Source organism: Malus domestica, chromosome 17 (assembly GCF_042453785.1).
Source record: "Malus domestica chromosome 17, GDT2T_hap1".
Taxonomy (NCBI): Eukaryota; Viridiplantae; Streptophyta; class Magnoliopsida; order Rosales; family Rosaceae; genus Malus; species Malus domestica.
Genome location: NC_091677.1, coordinates 4,752,340 through 4,771,919, shown reverse-complemented (window position 1 = coordinate 4,771,919; position 19,580 = coordinate 4,752,340). Strand labels below are relative to the sequence as shown.

General features: G+C 39.6%; 1 pseudogene; it reads right to left on the bottom strand.

Moving 5' to 3' along the window:
* Positions 1-58: 58 nt before the first annotated feature.
* LOC103407184 (uncharacterized) lies at positions 59-10,039 on the bottom strand (annotated as a pseudogene).
* Between the last annotated feature and the right edge of the window lie 9,541 nt (positions 10,040-19,580).

Here is a 19,580-nt window from a genome sequence, read left to right as displayed (position 1 = left end):
ATTTTAGTAAAACCTTGTGTATTTTTAATAAAAGCACCTGTCAACAAAACTGCTTACAAAAACAGTTTCATACGATCCCCAATTTGGCTGGAATATGCTCCATTACAATTTCCGGACAAGAGAATTTTCCTGTTATACGCAACGGAAGTTACTACAGTAGATCATCAGCTATCCTGTAAGCTCGAATGGTGCTGATAACGTTTGCAATATTACCCTGACAATGAGAAACTCTGTCAATATACGATTATATAATGAAGATTTACGGACAATGCAATACAAAGAGTGGTTTGATATACGGTAGCAATGAATCGGTTCTTAGTGGGCAGTTAATAATGAAAAAGCGGCTGAAGTTACTTACCCTCCAAGTTGCTAACTTTGTTCTTAGTGTAAGCCATTGTTCTTCCCCAAATACTCTCTCATTACAGCGGCTGCAGATGAAAGGCCAATTCATTTCAACAACAAAGAAGCCTAAAAGAATGAATAAACAAATATATGCATCTTTGTGCGTACGCAGATGGTACGAAACACAACCTAACCTCACAATCACCACTTGATTCATCTGGTCCATTTTACAGTCCATCAACTTGGCAGTTATACCACCCAAAGCTCAACTTCGTCATCATTAATCTGCCAAAATGAAGTGCACAAGCATAATTAACCATGATGTCAGATTATAACTTCTGGGACGAGAAAGTTAAGCCAACCTAACGTTGAAGAGTATCTTTGATAGCACCGTAAGGAATCCGTCCAGATTCATCAGGACCAAGATCCATCAAGGAAATCAACCTCATCTTAGTTATGCTGTCTTCATGGAAGACAAACAGAAAAATATATATAATCCGAAGAAAACAGTCAGATGAAACTAAACTTTACCGTAGCTTTTCAGTAAATCAGAATTTGCAGCTTGAAACTCCAAGTAAGCATCGAGCCTCTCAGTCAGAAAGATCTTCATAAGCTGATATGCCAATGCATGCTTAGCATCCTTCTCCAGTTGCTCTACAGCAGGCATATTTAGCAAGTCACACTGCAGCATAACAAAACCAACATATCAGTTATCTAAATAGGGGGGAATTTGATCATCGTCAGAGCCAAATTAATGTCAAGCACCCAGTTGTTTTGAAGTGATGATATTAAACCAGCACTCCGTCGTGTTTATACAGATATTATATGTAACTGCAGAGGAAGCATAGTAGCTTCTTCAAAATGCCAGAGAAACAATAAAGTCCATAAAGAGTCGATTCTAAACTCCACCACATAACAATAGAATGTTTTTTAGAGCAACTCCAGTGTAGGAGCCCTCCCCCCAGGCTATTCACTATTTAATCCACCCAATGAACAGTAATCGCCCTTAATAAATAGTGCATTCTCCTGGCAATTGTCTTTTGCATCTCCACCCCTGCACTGAATAGCCGGGGCAATTGGCAATAAAATATTAGTATTTTATTTATTTATAAAATAATACAAAATCATTTTTAATTGTTTTCCTTTTTCTTTTTTCCTATTCCTTTTCCATTTCATTTTTCCAAACTCAACCGACAACCATTCTCTCATTTTTTTCCAGAACACTCTTCATGTTTCCTAGCCCTCTGTCTCTCCTTTCTCTCTCTCTCTCTCTCTCTCTCTCTCTCTCTCTCTCTCTCTCTCTCTCTCTCTCTCTCTCTCTCTCTCTACGACGCAACCCCCCTCATTTTTGAAACCTCTCTCTCTCTTTAATCTCTCTCATTCTCTTGCATGCATCATCAGATCACAATTTTGGTGCCGAAATCGCATGCTCCGAATCTTCCGTCAGCTCCTTCTCCTCCTCCACCGTGACCACCGCTGGAGCTGGAGAGGATGGGATAGTGGACGAGATCGGCGAGATGTTGGAGGAGTTCGAGGCTCGACAGAAAAAAAAAACATTAAAACAGGCGTCTGACGTCAGCTAACGTCAGACCCACCTCAGGCTCTCGGGCCGGCGAGAATCGACGGGCCTGGCGCTCGGGGGTGCTCGGGCTCCCTCGCCAGCCAACGCTGGACTTCCTCCCTCGGGCAATCAAGCCCTGTTCCAGAGCCTGTCCCTCGAGCAGGAGCTCCCGCTGGAGCTGCTCTTAACAAGAAAAAGAAACATACTTTGTAAAGGATGAACAGTCACCAAAGAGAAACATGGACTAAAGAATTAGTTTAAAAAAATCTTTCAAATTCCACAAGATCCAACAAAAATACATGAAACATGTCTGAGGCTTTCACAAATTCCACAATTGTGCGTACAGCTTCCTCTTTGGTCAGGAATTTGAAAGACTCCCTTGCCAAGCTAAAAATACAACCGAAAATATAATTAATTGTTCTTAAAACAAATCGAGGAGAGACATGTACATATAGAAAAAAGATTACAATGTTGGATTTATCCAATATAAATCAACTTTTAAGTGGTCTACTACATGTAATAGGAATGTAATATTGGAAAATAATGTTAATTGTGATTTGATCTCTTAAAGATATCAATCCTATATAAGGTGTCTTATATTGGAAATAGGATTGATGAAATCCTTAATTGAATATGATTATGATATATGTGTTAAATGAATCCAATTCTATAGAGAAAAAGGTTTGAAACCCAGACCCTCTCTCTTCTCTTCTCCGTGCGTCGTTACCGCCTCCTGCGGTGGCGAATCTTGACCCAAGTTTTATTTTCTCTGCTCCGAGTCTTCCGGGTAGCAGAGAAAAACCTGATTCGATTGGTATGAAACGAATTCGAACCGACAACCAGCTTGAGAGAGAGGTGTCCGCGATGGGTCCTGCGATCAACTATCCTTTGGAACCACTTCCAAAAATGGACTTCAAGGCCAAATTGATGGGTCTTGTAGATGCAAACCCACAGATGGAAGGGATCCCAGGTGAGGAGACTGACCAATTTAAAATTGGTGATGGGGATTTTGAAATCTATGAGGAACCACGTGGACCTTGCATCAAGTTCACGAATCCAGTCAAATCTCGACTCCTTCGTCCATGGAGAAAGGCCATTATTATCAAGATCATGGGTAAGTCTCACACTCACAATTTCGTCCTTGGTCGTCTGCAACAACGGTGGAGCATGCTCCAAGGGCGGTTCTCTCTAATTGATTTGGAAAATAATTTCTTTATTGTGAAATTTGCTCTAGAAAGTGATATGAAAAATATTTTGTGCGGAGGACCTTGGATTATTGCAGGACAATATTTGGTTATGCAAAAATGGAGAGCTGGGTTTGACCCTCATAGTGAGTCGATCAACCGTATGGCTGTTTGGGTGAGAATTGTTGGGCTACACATTGAGTGGTTCAATCCGGAAGCCATGAAAAGAATTGGGGATCTTATTGGCACAACTCTTCGGGTTGATGCGCACACTGCCTCCCAAGTTAGAGGCAAATATGCTAGAGTTTGTGTTGAATTGGACTTAACAAAGCCCCTAATTGCTAATGTCAAAGTTGAGAACTGCTGGTATGCTGTGGAGTATGAGGGGTTACACCTTGTTTGCTTCAACTGTGGTTGATATGGCCATCGTCGTGAACAGTGCCCCTCTCTGATCAGGAAACAATCCACAACTCTGGATCCAGATATAGAGACCAACCAACCTATGGATGAGGACTCAGTCCAAGACCAAGTTATGAGTTCAAATGTTGGTAAATCAGATAAGAGCTGCACTACTGAGGTTGGGAAGGATATGAAGACTCATGATTCTCCCTTGATCGGGCCCTGGAGCATTGTGACATATAATCGTCGAGCCAAGCCAAGCAAGAAATCTAAATTGGATCAAAATGCCACGAAGTTGAGTAATTCTGGCTCTAGATTCTGTTCGCTAGGTCTGGAGGATGTTGATCCGAATACTACTGACAAAGCTAAGTCTGTACATGGCAAGGAACATACAATGGAGAATACTGTGGGGCTTGAAAAGAAGAAACAAAAAAGAGGTAGACCTAGGAAGGCTCTAGGGGACATCTCTAACAAGGAGAAGGAATGCTCTAGTGGTTTTAGTATGGGGGCGGCTAGTGCCAATTTAAAGCTTGGAAACACCTCATCCCAGTCACCAAAATCCTCGCTGAGGAAAATCAATGCCAAGTCTAGGCTTGCCACAACTTCTTCCAACGGCGTCCAAGTTAATGGCATGGACTTTCAAGAAAGTGAGTTGGGGAGCTTTAACTTTAATGTTGTTGATCCTCAAGCTGCCTATGATGCAGCAGACAAAAGCATTCAAATTTATGGACATGAACCGCCAGATATTGATCAAAATGATACGGATATGTCAGTTGTGAATTCGCTGGAGAATGGAAGCCTCGTTAATGATGGTTTTGTGTCATTGGAGAAAGATAGGCTTCAAGAAGCCATGATTGATGCTCAAACTGGTTTGGTGGGTGGCCCATCTCCTCTGGTAGAGGAGTCAATACCCCCATTTTGATTGGGTCCATCCCCCAGGTATCCTACATCTTTACTTATTTTATGATGATTATGGTATGGAATGTAAGAGGTGCTGGAGGGAAACCTTTCTCTGTTACTGCTAAAGATCTCGTCAGATTGAACAAAGTGAACATCTTTGCTATCTTAGAACCCAGGATCAGTGGTGAGAGGGCAATTGAAGTCATAAAAGGTTTGGGTTTTTCAAATTATTATGTTGTTGATGCCAATGGTTTCTCTGGTGGTGTTTGGCTTCTATGGAATAATGAGGTTGTGAAGTTGACAGTTGTGGCTTGCTCCTCCCAAACAATCACTGCTGTTGTTTTGGATGGTCAGACTCAGTGGATGTTAACGGTGGTGTATGCCTCTCCCTGCCCTCGAGTGAGGAGCCACTTATGGCCTTATCTGGATGGGGTTTCTGCAGCCTCTAATATGCCTTGGCTTATTGCAGGTGATTTCAATGAATTGATTCATAGCTCTGAGAAAAAGGGGGGTAGGCCTGTTAATAAAAATAGTGGTCTTGGTAATTGGATCTCTAGGAATAACTTGGTAGACCTTGGGTTCATTGGTGCTAAATTTACTTGGAGCAAGAAAAACGAGTATGGTGATATTGTTTGGGAAAGACTTGATAGAGGCCTTTGTAATATAGCTTGGAGACACCTATACTCTGAGGCTTATGTTAGGCATCTTGCTAAAGTGAATTCTGATCATTGCCCCTTGCTTATCGGCCTTCATTCTAATCATATTCCTAAACCTGATTTGAAAGCTTTCAGATTCCAAGCTATGTGGATGCTTCACCAGGAATTTGAACCTTTTGTTAATGATACTTGGAATAGCGCTCAAGGTGATGCTAGTTGCAAATCTATCACTCTTTCTTCTGCTCTTCAAAGCTGGAACCACAATGTATTTGGATGTATTTTTCAAAAGAAAAGAAGGCTCCTAGCTCGTATATGCGGAATTCAAAAGGCTCTCTGCGTTCGTCATGTGCCGTATTTGTTTGCTTTAGAAAATCAGCTCACCAATGAGTATAATACTATCCTTGAGCAAGAAGAACTCTTTTGGCTTCAAAAATCAAGAAATACTTGGCTTAGAGAAGGAGATAAAAATACCAAGTTTTTCCATCTCTCTGCGGTGGTGCGGAGAAGGAAAAATAAACTTGAAGGCCTTAATAATTCTGAAGGAGTTTGGACAGATGAAAAAGAGAATTTAAAGTCGATTGTTGTCAATTACTTCAAAGATCTTTTTTCCTTTCGCATAACGACGACAAATATGGAGAGTTTGCCCCATCTTTTCCCTTGTCTTAGTGGTGAAGACTTAGCTATCCTGAATGGGGAAGTCACCGATGATGAGATTAAAGATTGTATGTTTGCTATTGGTGGTCTCAAGGCCCCTGGACCTGATGGTATCCATGCTCGATTCTATCAAAAATTTTGGCATCTTTGTGGCAAGGATATTAGCGATATGGTTAAGGTTTGTTTCAATTCAACCCAACTCCCTGACAATATCAATAATACCTTCATCTCATTGATTCCTAAGGTTGATAATCCTACAAGCATGACTCAGTTGAGGCCTATTAGTCTGTGTTCTACTCTTTACAAGGTCATCTCTAAAATTTTGGTGGGTAAATTGCGACCGCTTCTCCATAAACTTGTTAGCCCTACTCAAGTGAGCTTCGTCCCAGGTAGGCAAATTATTGATTATGTCATTGTTGCTCAAGAAATCCTCCATAAGTACAGGAACACCAAAGGTAAAAAAGGGTTCATTGCTTGGAAAATTGACCTTTCCAAAGCTTATGATCGGCTTCAGTGGAGTTTTATTAGAGATGTTCTATGGGAGATTGGGCTAAGAGGGAAAGTCTTGGAACTTATCATGCAATGCGTTACCACAGTCAAATACCAAGCTATTGTTAATGGTGAGATCACTGATTCTTTCTCCCCACATTGTGGAATCAGACAGGGAGATCCCCTTTCTCCCTATTTATTTGTGCTCTGCATGGAAAAACTCTATCATATCATTAATGGATGCATCACCACTAAGAAATGGAAGCCAGTTAAGCTATTTAGAAATGGGCCTTCTGTCTCTCATCTCTTTTTTGCGGATGATCTTATTTTGTTTGCGGAAGCCTCTTCAACTCAAGCCAGAATATTGAAGGATTGTCTTGATATTTTTTGTGATGTGTCCGGTCAGCAGGTGAATTTTGATAAATCATGTATCTATTGCTCACCTAATATCTCTCGAAGTAAGGCTACTGAAATTGCCAACATCTGTGGTTCTCCTCTCACTTCTGATTTAGGTCATTACTTGGGTGTGCCGTTACTGCATTCTAGAGTCAACAAAGAGACTTATGGCAACATTGTGGAAAAAGTTCAACGGCGACTCTCTGCTTGGAAGAGCAATACCCTCTCTATGGCAGGTAGGCTTGTTTACCTCCAATCTGTCTCCTCTGCCATTCCAATCTACTCAATGCAATCTACTCGCCTCTCAATTTCCATATGTGATAAAATTGATAAGTTGAACAGGAATTTCTTATGGGGACACACTGAGGAAAATTCCAAGGTTCACCTTGTTAAGTGGGAGACAGTTTGCACGCCTAAATTCATGGGTGGTTTAGGATTGAAAGATACACATGTTATGAACCAAGCCCTCCTTGCTAAAACTGGCTGGAAACTTATGCAAAGAGATTCGGGCCTTTGGGCCAAGTTTTAAAGGGAAAGTACCTCAAACACTATGACATTGTGAGTGCTTGCTCTGCTAAGTACACTAACTGTTCTCATACTTGGCGTGGAATCCTCTTTGGTGCCCAAATCCTTCCCAATGGTATGAGATGGAGAGTCGGATCTGGAAGCCAAATTCATTTTTGGAAAGACAACTGGCTTGAGTGTGGTGTGCTTTAAGATTTTGGTACCATCTCTCTCTCAGATGACATGCTTGACTGGACGGTTGAAGACTTCCTTACTGATTCTGGTTGGAATGTAGATTTGTTATACTCCTGCCTTCCTCCTGATGTTGTGGAACATATCTTCAGTTTACATGTTGGAATTGCGAATCATAGGGAAGATAAGGTAATTTGGAGCCTCACCAATTCTGGAACTTTCTATGTGAAAACTGCCTATCTCTCTCTATTTAGCGATGATGATATCATTCCCTGGAATTGAAATTTCATTTGGAAACTCAAGTCCCCCCCCCCAAATTAGTGACTTTTCTCTGGACTATTGGTCATGGGAAAATGCTCACCAATGTGCAGAGAGCCAAAAGAGGTTTTACCAATGATCCGTGTTGTCCAATCTGCCCTACTGTTGAGGAATCTATTGATCATATTTTCAGGTACTGTAGGCACTCTCCTTCCTTTTGGAATAATGTTGGAATCCCTCTTGAAGTTGCCCATTCCTTTGCTCTTGATTTCCAGAGTTGGATGGCCATTAATCTTAGGACACACTGTTCTACCATTCATGGTTTACCGTGGAACCTCATCTTTGCTTCAACTCTGTGGTATTGCTGGAAAAGGAGGAACAACTTTCTCTTCAATAATGGACAACAACCGCCTGTCTCGCCCCTTAAGGTTATTTTTCAATTTGCAAGGGATTGGTATGATGCCAACAAGTGTCCTTCTAGTAAGCCTCCTAGACAAATCATCTCGATCCATTGGATCCGTCCGCCAATTGGTAGATATAAAATCAATACAGATGGGAGTTGTAAAGACCCATTTAGCCACATAAGTGCTGGAGGTTTGATTCGCAATTCCGAAGGGGATTGGATTAATGGATTTGCTGCTAATTTAGGCAGAGGAACCGTCATGGAAGCTGAGCTTTGGGGTGTTCTCATGGGCCTTACTATAGCTTGGGACGAGGGTTGCAGGGATGTGATACTTGAATGCGATTCTTGGGATGCTGTTATTTCAATCCAAAAACCTATGTTGGTTTCGCACCCGCTTTACAATCTCATTCTTGACTGCAAAGAAGCCATCGAAAGAAATTGGAGATGCGAAGTCACTCATATCTATAGAGAAAAGAATGCTTCAGCTGATCACATGGCTGACTTGGGTCATGGGTTATCCCTTGGCCTTCATGTTTTTGATTCTCCTCCTACCACTGCTACTAATTTTCTAGCTTCTGATTCTATTGGCAGGGCCCTTCCTAGGGCTGTTCTTGCCTAGTTTTTTTGTTTTTGGTTTGTTTGTCTGGCTTTGCCATCCTCTGTACCAAAACAAAAAAAAGAATATGATTATGATACTTGACTTGGAGGCTAAGAAAGTAAAGTTTAGGTTTCCTTTATGGATGAAACCCTAGCTTTTAGCCTATATAAAAAAACCGGTCCCTCTACCTTAGAACACACAACATAATGCTTCCCATAGAGTAGTTGTATCCGGCTAGGAGTTTAAAGAAGATCCTGGTGTTGCCGCGCCCTACTACTTTGTGTTCGATTTCCATGGCCACCGTTGGAATCAGGTCAGTTACTCTTTCGTTTGTGTTTTAATTGTATAACCTCATAAAGCTAACATACAAAGCATACTTTTTGTGTTCTTTCAGAACATTAGCGATGGTCAGAAATTACTGCCTCTGATCAGAGATCCCAATATTCCACTCTTTCAAAAAAACTTTCCACATTTTTGAATGAAGGGATGACATGTTCAGTGACCTTCCCATGGATAGCCAAATTAAGAGCACTCAAGTAGACTAAGAACCAGCTATATGGGTTCTCCAGTAGGTTGTACAGATTGAACAAACTGTAAAAAAAACGAAAATGGTCAGAAGTACATTCTAGGTCGTACCCAGTGCACAAGGCTCCCGCTTTACGCAGGGTCTGGGAGAGGTGAATGCCGGCTAGCCTTACCTCCATTTATGGAGAGGCTGCTCCCAAGTCTCGAACCCGAGACCTACCGCTCATGGGCGAAGGCACTTGCCATCGCACCAAGTGCGACCTCTGGTCAGAAGTACATTCAAAATTATAAAAAAAAAAGTTAGTCATGATCACAATGGTATCATACATCTTTAAGCGCAATACAGGCTTGTCACTTGGTTTTTGAGTAATCTTTGAGGATATAAGTTCTGCCATCTCCAGTGCTTCATCTGGACTTTCAGACTTTGTAATAACATTGCAGATAACAGTGAATATGCACTCAAGATCTGGAAGGAAAAAAAAATACATGAATTTGTGTATGATGAGCATTGACAAAACCGTTAAGATGTCATTTAATTGTCGTTTTTAATTGAATAAGTTGACACTAAGTCCATATCATCCAATATTGATAATAAGAGCATTTTAAAGAATATTAGCAATTTCGATTTCTACAATGGTAAGCATCTTAGTAATTGACCAAAAACACATGCAGAATTTTGAAGGAATTAGGCTAAGGAACTTGAAGCAAACATTGATATAATAGTGGATGAACGAGAACTGGAGGAAAAACCTCTGCACCGTCGTGCAATGCAATACTAAGCCTCTTTATCCATTTAAAGAGTACATATACATCTAACAATACAGATTGTACCTTTTTCCGAGACCTTTGACAATATGACCTCAGCCGAAGTAAGCATAAGGGACACTAAATCGAACCACCCCTGTCCATTACCACGCATTCTTGGGCTTCGGCACATGGTCTAGTAACTTGTGGCTCAGCAACCTGGCAGGTAATCATAACAAAGATAGATCTCTTCCTTTCAAAGAACAAGGGCCGCTCTCTTGACTCGTACTGACGAGAATTTTACTCCATATGAGATTGAGCAAAAAGTTGCCGAATTGGCCTACAAGAAATAGTGATATGCATATGCACAGTATCTATATACCTATTACATAAACGCGTATTTCGGATTTCTTTTGTTGGGCAAAAATGGTGGTGAAATATCAATTCTACCCCTATAGTTCATGTCTTTTGATTTTAGCAACCATAGTTTGATTTTTTTTCTATCATAGTCAATTTCCATTTTTTTTATAAACAGTATCTATAGTTATTTTTTCATTTCAACAACCAAATAATTTTAGCTAGATGTCAACTTCAGCGACTAACTTCATCATGATTCATGTTGATTATTCATCGTTCGGGACGTATCTCCATCACACTCTCTCGATAGCAAATAAGAAGATATACATCCAATATGAGCGACAGGAAAAAGAATGGAAACTGCTCTAGTGACGCATCAACGCAAGTCCTTTTCATTTCTTTGTTAACTTTTTTTTTTTCCACAACGACTTTGAACAGACGAATCGAAATACTTCACGATTTGCATGCAACAAATCAATCACAATTATTGTACTCATGCAACAAAACAAAACCAATTGTTTTTTACAAATGGATATTAGTGAATGACATGTAGGCTTGTATTATTTCCATTTCAATATTTTTCAGGTACGGTCAGCGTTGTACCAAAGTCCTACAGGCTTATTCTTGAACTGGGCTGGAGGGTTTTCTGGTTTCCTTCAAAGTATAAGGCCGACTCAAAAATTTGAGGGTCAAAACAAGTCAATCAAATTTAGAGTACGTTCAACCCTAATGATATGGGATACTTTTGCTGTTGACAAAGTAGTGGATGTGGCATGGCAAGGCTTTGCTCTTTGGCGACGACGTCAATGAAAGGTTGTTGAAGCTTCTCGAGCTATTCGGATAGGGCAACGATGTTGAGCTTGGATTTGACTTAGACTCCTCCGTCTAGATTATGCGGTTTTGTAGGGAGAGTGTCGTGCTATAGTGATATGTTACAGCTCATCGTTGAACATTCTGCTTCAATCTTTTGCATTGCAGAAGTGGTGCGCAACCTTTGCATTTAAATGGTCCTTCAGAGCACTACTCCTCATCGACTCATCTATGCGTGGCAGCTTCAGTGTAAAGCGTCAATATCATATCAACTGTTCTGAGGTATTTGCCGAATGACTTCGTGACCTTGACAACAGTTGAGGATAAGTACTCAAGAGCAATGTTAGGCAAGCAACCATGCAAAGATTCCGGGCAATCAGTTCCAGATCGAAAGTTTGATTCTAGCTTTATTCTGACATTGACACGTGTCGTGTTGTGATTGGCTTCTGATGTTAACACATGTCGTGCTATGATTAGCTTCTGATGTCGACACGTATCGTGCTGTGATTGGCCTCCTAGTTGGAGGGAAACTTTTCTGGGTCCTTGACGGTAAAACGTTGACCGGTGCTCGGTAGTTTCGGGATTGGTCAAGTATGGTATAAACAGTGCTCCCCTAAGTTCCCAAGTGAGGGAAGCTCCTCGGTTGGGGACTTGCAAGATCCAAGCTGCTGAGTAATCACAAAACTTCTAAGTACCGAAGTGTGGTATCGTTTTCACTTGCCTTTTCTGTCTCATAGGTAGATGTGGTATCTTCTCTGTAAGTATTTTTCCTCCATCCAGGGGTGGTATCTTTAACCAGTGGAGATGTACAAGGTAATGTATCAATTTCACTTGAAGCTTACTTGTAGTTTCAGGCTTGGTCAAGCACGATACAGACCATGTAGTAGGAGTCCCCCAAGTCACCGAGCTAGGAGATTTGCCGAAAGAAGTAACAAACAAGGTAAGCAATCAAAGTTCCAAGCAATCAGTCCCAGATCAGAATTTTGATTTCAAGTTCCGGCAGATTGTTCTCATTCTCTTTATCTTGCAGGCAGCAAGAAGGATAAAGAGAAGAAAAATGAGAAGAGATGATATGAGATACTTTTGCTTTTAAAGAAGTAACTTCCATAGGCTTATTCTTGAACTGGGCTGAAGGGTTTTCTGGTTTTCTCCAGAGTATAAGGCCGACTCAAGAATTTGAAGGTCAAAACAAGTCAATCAAATCAAGAATGCGTTCGACCTTGATGATATGTGATACTTTTGTTGTTGACAAAGTAATAGATGAATCGACACGTGTTCTGTTGCGCTTGTCTCCACATGCTTCCTTGTATCCTTCTCACTTGCCCTATCTGTTCCTCAGACATATGTGGTATCTTTTCTGGAAGCATAAGATGTTGAAGATGAGTACTCGAGAGCAATGTCAAGTAAGTAATCAGGCAACGAGTTCCATGTAGTCAGTTCCTGACTTGAAGCTTGATTACAAATGCTGACTGATTGCTTTCTTTCTCCTTGTCTTGTAGGTAAGAACAAGGGCAAAGGAAAAGACATGGAAAAAGCATGATATGGGATACTCTTGCTTTTGACCCTGATGATATGAGATACTTTTGCTTTGGTGTGGCTGGTTTGCATAGGTATTATTGGGGGGAAGAAAGCTGAGTATTTCGAGATGATTCGTTTGTTGGAAATGTGCCCTAAAGCCAATCATGTGATGATACTTTACGGACATTTCACATGTTAAACTAATCTAGTTTTACATATAAAGGGCAAAGATTATTGTTTGAGCCGTCTCATATAAATGTTATATGCTTAAACGATAAAGTCCAAGGAATATGTGATTGGGAGAATGTAATCTAATGAAGTTAGATTCATAAGACCATTCTTTCGTAGACACATCCTAAACGTTCCTGATCATAGGATTGCCAATTGGGCGTTGACAGTCCGTGAAGATCAGTACGTACTATGTCTTCTCTCAGGGAGAGTGATTAGTCTCGAGTCATTGGTGTGTGTGACATCAAGACAAGTACGGTAGGTGCTCAATAGAGAATGAGTTCACTGAACGCGATCAACGAAGAGTTCTCATATTCCATGTCACGTGAGAATTCATGGTTGGGATAATGCAAAGTAGTCATTTGACCTGAGGCATCATAGTTGTCTTGTGGTTAAGACCTTGATCTTTGATTATGTCAAAGTCACTCCATCAGGAGGGTGTCCACGGCATCGTTGGGGTCAAGCCGCTTAGCTATGGAGACAAGTGAATGCGCAACAAGGGATCTCTAACCTTCAAACCGTTTGAGGGAGAATACTCTCTGATATGATTTGAATCTCTGGCCAGAGTATGAATGAGATTTGGGAATGCGTTCCGAATCACATTCAAGGAAATCATATAAGCACAAGACACACATTGGATAGTAGACATGAGCAAATGAACTATCAAACCAAACAATGTGGTCAAGAGTATTAGATTAGAGAAAGACCGTATTGCATTTGTAATCCCGAACTGAATAGGTTCTCTAACCTCTTCTGATTAGCTTGGGTAACCATGATATGCTGCTAGGTGTCACTCATGGTTTGTGGAAGCCCTAAACGTGTGTAATCACTAAAGGGAGAATTGAAAATTGTTTCAATTCACAATCGATGTAAAATGGTTTTAATCGCCCACTACCTCGCTAAAAGGAACCTAATGGATCGCACACCATAAGAGGTGGAGATTGAAGATTAAACGGAAATGAGTAAGAATGATTAAATGGTTTAATCATTTATTTATGGCAAAGATTAATTAATATGTTAATTAATCAAACGAATAAGTTCGTTAAAGACTTCGGGATAGTTTTGGACCTTAAGGCCCAATGGGCTTCGAACGTCAAGCCCATTAACTTAAGTTGTATGACAATTTAATGAATAAAGATTCATTAAAGCCCAAAAGCTCTAAAAACCCAAGGTGGCCGGCCATATGTGTATGAATTAGGGTTTTGGTTCTTTAGGTCACTTAAAGAAGTGACTATATAAAGGACTTTATAGCCAAATATTCATTAAGGATTAAAAATGGGTTTATTTTGGGGGAAAATTGGTGAGAATTGTCTCTCCATTTTCTCTCTAAAGAGGCCAACACCTTGGAGGGTACATCTAGCAATCCTACTACTCCAAGGTCACTCATTTCTTCTACAATCTAACCTTGGTGAAGAGACTTAGAGGTTCTCAATTTTGGGAACTTGGAGAACCTATTCTTCCATCCAAATTCATGAATCTAAGAAGTAAGGAATGAAGGCCCTATCTCTTTGGGTGATTAGCCTTTGCTTATGCAAAGAGGAATCTACAAAGGTATTAATTTCAACTCACTTTGTTTTGAGTTGATTATTGGTTCACCAATCTACTAGGCTTTGAATTTCTTGGTTAATGTTTTGTTTTTGAGTGCATGTAAGCATGATTCCGCCTTTAATTGTTAATTGCATGCTATATGATGTTGCTCAAATGAACATGTTTTCACAAAATAATTCCTTCATCGTTGGGAGTGCCCTCTTAGATATGAGGAAGGGTTGAGCATTTTTGCAGGTCTGCCTGTCCGTGGAGGATGGAGGTCGACATATATAAGAGTATCCCTAACAACAAGTAGTAATGTTATTCCTTTACCCTTCTTGGTCATAGCAATGTAGTGGGAGCTGCAAGCTTCAAGTGTTTTAACTTTGTCAGAGCACTTTGAAAAAGTGGTCTGTGGTATCTGGAAAGCTAATGTTGCGTGTGAAGATTGCAGACAAATTTTATCCAAGGAAATCTGGCTCTCGGAGTTCGGAGAGTGGTGCCTTTTCGGTTTTCAAACAAGCAATCCTGTTGGGGCTCTGGCTCTCAAGATTCAGATAGCGTTGCCTCTTCGATTTTTGAACAAGCAATCCTATTGGGGATCTGTCTCTCGAGATTTAGATAGCGATGCCTTTTCGATTTTTTAGAAAGCGATCCTGGTAGGAGTCTGGCTTTCGAGATTCGGATAGCGATGCCTCTTCAATTTTTAAGAAAGTAATCATGGTGGGAGTCTGGCTCTTGACATTCGAATAGCGGCGTCTTTTAGATTTTTGAGAAAGCAATCCTGGTGAGAGTCTGGCTCTCGAGATTCGGGGAGCAGTGCCTTTTTTATTTTTGAGAAAGTAATCATGTTGGGAGTGTTTTCTCGATGTGAGTAAAGGTTGGGCATTTTTGCCAGTCTGCCTTGCCACAGAGCACGGAGGTTGACACACATAGGGACTTTCCAGTTATCAAGCAGTGGTGCTGTTCCTTTACCATTGTGGGTAATGGTAGGGTAGCTGAACCTTCAAAATTTATATGTCTAAACTTTGTCAGAGATCTTTGGCAAAGTTATCTGTGGTATCTGAGGAGCTGATGTTGCGTGTAGGGATTGTCGACATATTTTACTCAAGAAAATCTGCTTCTCGAAATCTGGAGAGTGGTGCCTCTTTGATTTTTGAACAAACGGCCCCTTCTCAAAATCCGAAGAGTGGTGCCTCTTCTCTCTTTTTCCCTCGCTTTTCTATCATTTTTCTCCCCAGGTAAAGTCTCTATCTAGAACTCTCTCTCTTCTTGTCTCTCCTCCTCACCTTTGCAACTCTCTTTGAGCTCGCACACAGCAAACAACAATGAAAATCCTCCCACCAAGACTCACGCCGGTGAACCACCAACCTCTGGACCTTCTTATAACGATCCTCAAACCTGGAATGATAGAAAAACCCCTTCAAAATCCCCTTCTATCGTGTTGCACTGTACACAGAGTTTTCCCAGCTAGTTCTCGCTGTCTCTAGAGAAGGTAAGGCTTAAACCTTCCAAAAATTTGGTAGATCATGTATGTGGGTATGGTTAAGATGTTTTTAAGTTGTTTGAGTGTTGTTGGAACGCAGTTATAACTCGGGGAACCCTTCCCCAGTTTTCGGACAAGGATCACAACTTTTGCAGGTGTTTTTCGGCAATCTTCGGCCACCACTCGGCCTATTTTTGGTACTAACCTCTTCGCCTCATTCTAAGCTTCATTTCCATAGGTGAAACATCGATTTTAGTAGAGAAATAAGCTCGAACGGAACTCTGGAAATGTTGCCCAGAAACCGACCAACCTCAGGCCTCGCGAGGAAGGTGGGTACGCATGTACTCGCGGATGCGTGAGGCTGCGAGTGGGCTACAGTGCTAGGTGCGTGGAGCACACACGCCTCCAACGGAGGTATTATGCTATGTCGCCGTCCACGGTGTCTTCGGCGACTTTTCCGACCAACTTTTTGCAACCCAAATCAGCGCATGCAATGGTGCATGCCCTTTTGGGCCATCGTCCCATGGCGGCACGTGAGAGAAACTGAGGTCCCTCCTTACATTTTTTGACGTCCCAAATCTGAATCTGACGTCCGTTTTCCCAAATTTAATCGTCTTAGTAGGGTTTTACTAATTGTTCCCTTTATGTGCTTATGTGCGTTTGTTGGTGGCGATCTCGTCCTTCCATGCCTGAATGGCTCTTCGGCGACGGAGTATTTTGAGCATTTAAGCCCCGATGATTTGGAAGATTATTATTTATGTTTTCGATGCTTATCTAGCAGGTAATCATACAATAATACACACAACTTGAGTATGTATATGTCTATGACCATAGGACATAGTCGAGGAACAGTGAGATATTATTACATACTTCTAGCTTCATTGGCAAAACCAGTGTCAGACAGCTTCACTAGCCACGGCTAGTGTCGGTGTGTTATGTTATATTTATTCTCTAGCGTAACCCAAAGTCGTACAGCTTCACCTTCAGGTGATAAGACCTACCATATTGCTTCACTGGCGTAACCCAGTGTAGTACAGCTTCACCTTCGAGTGATGGTTATGCCTTCGGACGACTATGATACCCCTAGTTGAGTACTTTATTATTTTGCGTTTACGAGCTTTCTCGGATTTACCTTTGGGCGATTTCGGTACCACTTTTAAACATGGTTTTATTATCTACGAAGGTTTTCATGGCATGTTAGAGTTTTCAGAAAAACCTACTATGTAGTATTATATAATATTTTCAAAACAGAGGTTAGTACGTTCAGAAAGAAAATGGTTTTAGTATTATATAATGTTTTCAAAACAAAGGGTTAGTATGTTTGGTTTTAGTATTACCTAATGTTTTCAAAACAAATGGTTAGTATGTTAAAAAAGAAAACGGATTATTATTATTATTATTATTATTATTATTATAAACTTTGGTCCACTCACATTTTGTTTTGCACTTCCTTCAGAACTTAGAATTGAGACATACGATCCCGGCATCAAGGCAAACCCGTATCGGTACCTTAAGTCCTCTCGGTGTAGGACTCCCCTTTCTTTGTAATCTCATTGCTATATAATATTCCTTTTGTAGTACCATTGATTAGTTGTATACTCTAAACACGATCCCGCATTCACCTATTTCATTATATTTAAATTTACTTATTTTATTTACATTCGTCCTTTCTTCATAACTTGCATTCACGTTAAAATAGCTTCATCACCCTCGGGTGTCGGCAAACACGTGCAAATCCTAGTGTTTGGATGATATTGGGATTAGAGCATGTCAATACCAGACTGAGATGAGAAAAACTTGATGTATAAAAAGTTAAGAGCCAAAAAACTTCAAAATATTAAACTGAGAATTACCAATAAATTAACATTGAGTTGTTGTAATGTTTCACTTTTGACTTTGTGTAATGCTTTGCGAAAGCCACATTGGTTTTGTGAAAGCTATTTTTTACCCATTTACCCCTTGTTTTATCTGCCCACATGTTTTTTTAACAACTTGAAACGTAAAATAAAAAAATTTCATAATTTTCTTTTTATGACAACTAAACATCATTATAGGTATATTTAACATGCATTTCCGTATTTTAATCTTTAAGTTCTTAAAAAATTTCCATATTATTGTATCATGATGATAAATGTTACAATTGTTGTATGCTCATGTCATGCAAGTCGTTCTCGTTATGAAACTTATGTGGTAGGCAATTGATTACTATCATCATAAAAAAAAAAAAGGAAGAGAATATAAAACAAATGCTGAGCATTAAAATAGGAACTCAGTGTGTCCATGAAATAAATTAAGAAGCAGTCTGGGACTCTGGCCTGGAGATTAGTCAGCAGCCAAAAACAATTGCTTCCCTTCCTCAATTATTTACCACATGTCAGACCAATCCAAACCTCCATTCTAATTAATCCGAAATATAAACACTAAATTAATTTGTGGTTGATGGAAGTTGGAATGAGGTGCCGTCATCATCGACGACTAAAAATGGGCAACGAATCCACTGTTTTGCCGGAGATGAGAGAGATGACGGCGAGGAGAGAGATGAGTAGCGGGAGTGAAGAGGTCGAACAATTTTAGGGTTTTTATTTTTATTTTTTTTTACATTTTACATATATTAATATAAATGTTTAAATGAGTATCTGTGATCCCGTAGATAATAACCATAATCATTTATTTAAATTTTACAGATAAATAGTTATATTTCATAACCGTTTATTTGTTTAAACGGTTATTCATAATCGTAAACGTAAATTTTAAATAGACCGGTAACCGTAACTATACCTGTAGATGATTTGTTCATTCCTACTCTTGGGTGGAACTCTCAGTCTTGTAATCAAACTTTTGGTTCTTGTGGAAAAAACTCATTTTCACAGAAAGTAAACTTGGTCTTTACCTTCTCGATCTTTCATCCAAAATCTAGCATATCTTCTTTCGGTGGGCCCCTCCTACAAACTGTGCTCCGCACGACACGAGAGAGGTTTGGTTTCATTGGATAAGCAACCAAACTGTTAAACGGTTATGCGAATAAAAAATGGTAAGTACGACAAAAACGAGTAAACGGTAAGCAGTTATAGTTAAATGAGTATCTTGTTATGAGTATGGTTAACGGTTTATAGACGGTTATAGATATTGGTATAACTGTTTATGCAATTACTTAACTAGTAAATGATTATGGGGTATGAGATTAAACGGTTATGATAAAAATTGCGGTTACTCGTCCACCATAAACGTTGTCTATCCCTAATTGTGGTTTATTAAAAATTTTAAAATTATTTTATTGTTAACTTATTAATATTTAATTAATTTTTTAATCCAATTAAGCGGTGGACTTTGCGCACAACATGTAAAACAAATTGATGAAAAATTTAATAAAAGTTTGACATTGCAACGAATTGATAACTTGATATATAACACTTTTTTTAAAAGGACAACGAGTGGCAAGTCACAGTTATCCACCCATTCTGGGAGTTGGAAAGCGATATATAACATTTCAATGATTAAAAAAAATTAGATATGCAGCATAGTGATTTAAATTTGAGATAGTAAAATATAATGGGTTTTTGAACATTAGTCCTTGCAAAAGATTAAAATTTAAAAAAAAAATATGGTGCTAAATTACATATTCAATTTAATCCCTTAAAGTGTACTTTTATCAAAATTTATATTCAATTTTTGTTATTTAATGTGTATTTTTATTTAATCTCTCCACATTGAATTTTAATTTTATTAATATGCACATATTTAGTTCTGTAATTATAAATGAACATAAATGAGAAAATATTAAAAGAAATTTGTGATACAAAAATATATAAATATATAAGTGTACAGAAATGACTGTGCGGAAATATATAA